Source organism: Onychostoma macrolepis, chromosome 23 (genome assembly GCF_012432095.1).
Source record: "Onychostoma macrolepis isolate SWU-2019 chromosome 23, ASM1243209v1, whole genome shotgun sequence".
Lineage (NCBI taxonomy): Eukaryota > Metazoa > Chordata > Actinopteri > Cypriniformes > Cyprinidae > Onychostoma > Onychostoma macrolepis.
In genome coordinates, this window is record NC_081177.1 from 9639178 (window position 1) to 9645259 (window position 6082).

Consider the following 6082-nt stretch of genomic DNA (forward strand, 5'->3'; position numbering starts at 1 on the left):
GTGATGGAGACTGGTTGGGAGAGGTGGATACGGTTTGTGGCTTACATGACAGCGTCAGACCAAGTTTTGCAGCTTGGTGGACATGCAACTCAGAGGGCAACCACCCCTTCAGAATGGCCAGATGGGCACTTTCGCCAGTCAGGCCTGATTGGGTATTTTCAGCACGGCTTTTCAAACACATTCCCAGGTCTTCTTGTGAATATGATTCATCAGTGGGGGAATCTTTAGTAATGTCCACTTTCCATGATCCAATACATTCCTGATGGATAAAATCAACACTCATTCTACATTTGTTCATTGCAAATGAATTATTTTTTTAGTAAAAATATTTAAACATCCTAAATACAAGAAAAATAAAGCTGAGAAGCAAAATGTGAATATTAAAATGAATAATTAAAATAAATTGACAATTTATGCTCATATAAAATTGCATTATGCACTCAGAAATAAAGGTACAAAAGCTGTCACTGGGCGGTACCTTTTCAAAAGGTACATGTTTGTACCTAAAGAGTCCATTTGGTACCTTAAAGGTACATATTAGTACTTAAAGTGTACATATTAGAAGCTAATAGGTACAAAAGTGTACCTTTTGAAAAGGTACCGCCCCAGTGACAGCTTTTGTACCTTTATTTCTGAGAGTGTGTGTATATATATATATATATATATATATATATATATTGTGACGAGTCGGTTGCCCTCCCCCTTATTGTCATCACCACCCCGTCCCTTATTCGCCGCCCTACACCAGGCTCCCGACGGGAGTGGGTGTGTGAGAGAGGAGGGGCGTGGAAACAGCGAGCTAGCGGCGTGTGATGAGGCACAGCTGAAATGAATGAAACCTCATCACCGCCGCTGTTTAAATGCCAAGCGCGCCTCTCCTCGAGAGACCAGTCTCTTCCTCCCCGTGCATGCACGCACGCACGCACGCTGGTGTCCTCGTGGGTCCAGGAAGGGAGCGTAGCGGGACTTCCGCGCCACCGGAGACGTGAGCCGCCGAACCCGTGGACGGTCGCCGGACTCCGCCCCTTACCTGGACCCTCCCTTCCAGAACACTGCCCTCCTTCACAAGCACCGCAGCACGACGAGGACACCAGACCCCCTGTTTCTTTTGGACACTTTTTCCCCTTGGACACTTTATTTTATTGTTTTTGTTTAATAAAAGCCTCTCCGAGGCCTGACGCCACACCCACTGTGTCTGTCGTTGGCTCCTCCTGTCACTACTAATATACACACACACACACACACACACACACACACGTATGTATGTATGTGTATATATATATATATATATATATATATAGGAAAGGACGTGACGTGTGGCCAAGTATGGTGACCCATACTTGGAATTTATGCTCTGCATTTAACCCATCCAAGTGACAACAAACACACACACCGTGAACACGCACCCAGAGCAGTGGGCGCCCGGGAGCAGTTTGGGGTTCGATGCCTTGCTCAAGGATGTCACCTCAGTCATGGTATTGAGGGTGGAGAGAGGTGGACATTCACTTCCCCCACCTACAATCCCTGCCGGACCTGAGACTCGAACCCGCGACCTTTGGGTTACAAGTCCGACTCCTATATATTCATATATATATATATATATATATATATATATTCATATATACATTCAGTGGGGGGGGGGGGGAATTATTTGATCCCCTGCTGATTTTGTACGTTTGCCCACTGACAAAGAAATGATCAGTCTATAATTTTAATGGTAGGTTTATTTGAACAGTGAGAGACAGAATTACAACAACAAAAAATCCAGAAAAACGCATTTCAAAAAAGTTATAAATTGATTTGCATTTTAATGAGTGAAATAAGTATTTGATCCCCTATCAATCAGCAACATTTCTGGCTCCCAGGTGTCTTTTATACAGTTAAGGAGCTGAGATTAGGAGAACTCTCTTAAAGGGACTGCTCCTAATCTCAGTTTGTTACCTGTATAAAAGACACCTGTCCACCGAAACAATCAATCAATACACACACACACACATATATATATATATATATATACAAATTTTTTACATTTGTTATATTTGTTTCATGAAGTCTTGACAGAATCTTACACAATGTAGTTCTAAAAAATATGAATATTCATAAAATATTCTATTATAAATATACATTTATAATACATATATTTAATATACTTAAAATATGAAATTACACATAATAAAACAGTACATAATTTACATATATTAACACTACAAAAAAATTATTTTTTTATTTAAGTTATGCTTTACATCCTGCACAATTTAGCTTTCCACATAAATATTGTGGAAAAAATACCGATTAAAAAAAATATTTTTTGGAAGTACATCAGATTATGGGAGTAAAAGTAAATGTGAAAGCCAATTCACGTTCAGTTAATGCTTCCCTTTTTTTTTTTCTTTTTTTTTTTTTTTGTGTGGACAATGACAAAAAAAAAGAAGAAAAATCCTCTTCCACTGACCTTTGCCCATAGCCTCTCTCCCAAAGCTCCTCATTCTCAAAAGCCTGCAATTGAGGTTAAACATCATGAAATGGGTTAGCACAAGGCAGCCCCGGTCAGTGTGAAAATAGATAAACAGTGTATTCAGATCAGTGACCAGTAGCATTGGTACCCCATAAATCCAGAACGTGTCTTGCTGGGCAAATGTATTGGGAGTGATGAGCTGTATGATTTAGTACCGCCCGCTCTGCTCTCTGTCTGTCTGAGCAGCGCACACAGACGCAGAGCTCTTTTCATAAGCCCGACCAGATGACATGATTCATGGCTCTAGTCCCAGCTGTTCCAGGAGCAGCACAGGCCAGCCACTGCTGGGTTTGCTGGTTTATTCATGCTGTCTGATGTATTAATGACAACCTGCAAACTGCAAAACACTTGATCAACATCCTCACTGGATAGACATTTTATAGACAGTTTACAGATTGACAGGGTTTTGACGTGGAATTGAGTAGGAATGTATCTGTTCGGAAAGCTCTGCATGACTAATTGCTTGTCGTGAGGCCAGGTTTTAAATGTCACGAATCCACACCTGTGCCATACAAGAAAACTCTGTCACACTGGTATAGTGTGTCGCATGATGATGGCTGAGCATGTTGTGTAAATACTACTATTAGATGTCTCGAACAAGTTTTATTTTTTCTTCATTTTATAAAGCCAAAATTCCCGGATCCAGCATCCAAAACAACATGCGTGCTAGTCATATGAACATAGGACATCCATGTTCATATGACTAGCACGCATGTTGTTTTGGATGCTGTTTTTGAGGATGTTCTTCATGGTAACTAGGTGGTTAAATAGTGATCGAATTAAAATGAGCCCACTTCAAAAATATATTCTGGTCCTACAAGGCTGGTTTGTTTCATGGTCTATGAAACTTCTCACCCATTTTATCATCTTCCAGGTAAAAATCACAATTCAGACTGCTTCGAAAAGTAATAATACACCTTTTCTCAACAAACTGCATAATTTGAGATATTATTCAAGCTTTTAACACAAATGGTTAACAGTACTTTAACTGATTTTAAAGTATAAGTAATAGTAATGAGCAAATGGCACTAAAATATGCTTTATGTGGATTACAATAACTCACTTTTGAATACTGTAAATTATGATAACATGAAACGCTTTAACACTTTGTAACTCCCTTTGTGGATCTGCTACCATAACAGATGAATAATTTCTCTTGAGTGGATCTCTCAGGTACAGAGCTGTGTGAGAACCCTTTGTTAACCTCTGTAAATGGTGTCTTGTCTACATAATTCACCATTCTATCGAGTTTCGTCTGTAAGTAGAAAACTGTGTCAACTGTGTCAAGACCGACAAAGCAGGGAGAAGATCGTTTTTATGAGCTTATAAGAGTTCTTAACCTCATTTAAAGATCTCCTGAGACATGTGAGTGCATCCAAGCCCCTAAAAAAATGTTCACAGAAAAATAAAGGAATCAAATTTAAAGGAACAGTTCATCTGAAAATCATTTACTCACCTTGAGTTGTTCCAGAAATGTTTGATTTTCTTCTGTTGAGCACAAAACAAGAAACAAAAAATTATGTACAGGACTGGTCGCTTTTTTTCCAGTGCAGTTTAAGAAATTATGCAGTCAGTTGTGAATCATAACCATGATTTGTCCACAGATCGGATGTCACTACCAACCCCTAAATATTTATAAGTGTCAATATTTTGAGTGAATAACAACCTAAAAGCTAATGTGTGAGACATACTACTACATACTACTTTTATGATACTTTTATTGCGCTTTTGCATCCGTTTGGAGCCTTAAATGTTTCAGTTCATTGTAACTGCATGGAAAAAGAGTCTTTTCCTTGTGTTCTGCAAAGGGGGGATACGTTACAAAGGTTTAGAATTATACGAAGTTGAGTAAATGATCCATTTTAGTACATTTTTCTACAGCTTACCTGTAGAACAACATATTTACACATTTATATTACAAACTTTTTATTTCTTGTCCAAATGAATGCATTTCTTGAAATGAATTCCAAAAATACCAACCTTACAAAAAAACTTCGCAAAGATACTCGTTGCACAGGCTGTTGTCTTCAGCTCAGTCACGGGAGAGTTTAAAGACATTGATTGGTTGCTTGATTTCCATTGCTCCTTTGTTTAATAAAAGGATCACGTCACTTTTGTTCCTAAGAGGTTGAAGTAACACAGAGGTCATAATCAGGGTTGGCAGTCCGCAGTGAAGCTCCCCATAAAAATATTCATATTCACAGCTTTATGTTACTCATTAGCTCCTGCCAGCAGTCAAGGGTAACCACTCGCCGCTATATAAAAACCTGCCTCTCCCAATCTTGGCATGACTACAACAAACAAACAATGGGAAAAAGTGACTCCATCCATAAATTAAAATAACAACAATACTGAATGCCTGGTGGAATGCAAAGAAGTGATTGGCACTTATGTTGCACTGGATATGTCCATTCACATAGCACCAAACAGTTGCATACTAAGGTTAATTAATTACAAAGCTGCAATTTTTCCCACGGCACTACAGTAATAAACCACCCTGTTTAATAGCTTGAAAATATGTTGGTATGTAGAGTCAGAGCTGGAATAAGACATCTCAAATATATATATATATATATATATATATATATATAGATAGATAGATAGATAGATAGATAGATAGATAGATAGATAGATAGATAGATAGATAGATAGATAGATAGATAGATAGATAGATAGATAGATAGATAGATAGATAGACATTCCTTTAGCATGGTTAATATTGCTGTATTCCTTAATATTCAGAACTGAAAATGTAAATCTATCTATCTAGCCATCTTTCCATCTATCTATCCTATCTTCCTTTTTTCCATCCTTTCTTCTATCCATCCATTCATCAATCTATCCATCCATCTATCCTTCTATAGATCCATCCTTCCTTCTATCCATCCATCTATCCAGCTATCTACACTATATGGACAAAATTATTAGGACACCCCATTCTTAAGAACAGAAAAAGGTACTTCCAAAACGGTGGCAACAAAAATGGAAACATAATTCATGTATTTACAGTTTTCTCAGTCGCTTTGGTGCATTTCTCAGATCAGAAATGACATTTTCAAAACTACTTGTTCAACCTCCACATCATCTAGTCAATTGTACACATCATAAAAGCGGTTTCTCATTCTTTTGAACAAGTTGCGTTTGTTTTGGTGCATTCATGCAACTGATTATGTACATTTGTCTGCGGTTTCCTACATTATCAGTTGCTAATATCATGTTGCTCAAAATCTATTATATAGTTCTCTGTGCTAGTCTTACCCCTCAAAACATCTAGTCATTAGTTCATCGTATAAGTCATTCTAGTTGTCATAAACTGTCAAGCATATTTTATTTTCTACACATTTCTATTAGACTTTTTGTAAATTTGTCATGAATTGTACAAGTGAATCTTGACTTTCACTAATGAAGAGAATATAGATCAACCAATTATAAACCAGTTCTCTGAAATAGCTCAAAGGTGCATCTCATGAACCTTCAATTGGAAAGCATATATAGACAGAGGACAACACAAGATTTACAAATGCTGACGATGGATGAACATCCAGGAAACGATCAGGGTCAACAGCT

At 37.8% G+C, this 6082-nt stretch overlaps 1 long non-coding RNA gene across 1 annotated transcript; it reads right to left on the minus strand.

The window, feature by feature from the left end:
- Window positions 1-2254: 2254 nt before the first annotated feature.
- LOC131532565 (uncharacterized) lies at window positions 2255-4792 on the minus strand. The gene is made up of 3 exons (XR_009268921.1): window positions 4496-4792; window positions 3972-4003; window positions 2255-2852 (listed from the first exon to the last, which is right to left on the minus strand). It is a non-coding gene; the product is annotated as an uncharacterized LOC131532565 (long non-coding RNA).
- Between the last annotated feature and the right edge of the window lie 1290 nt (window positions 4793-6082).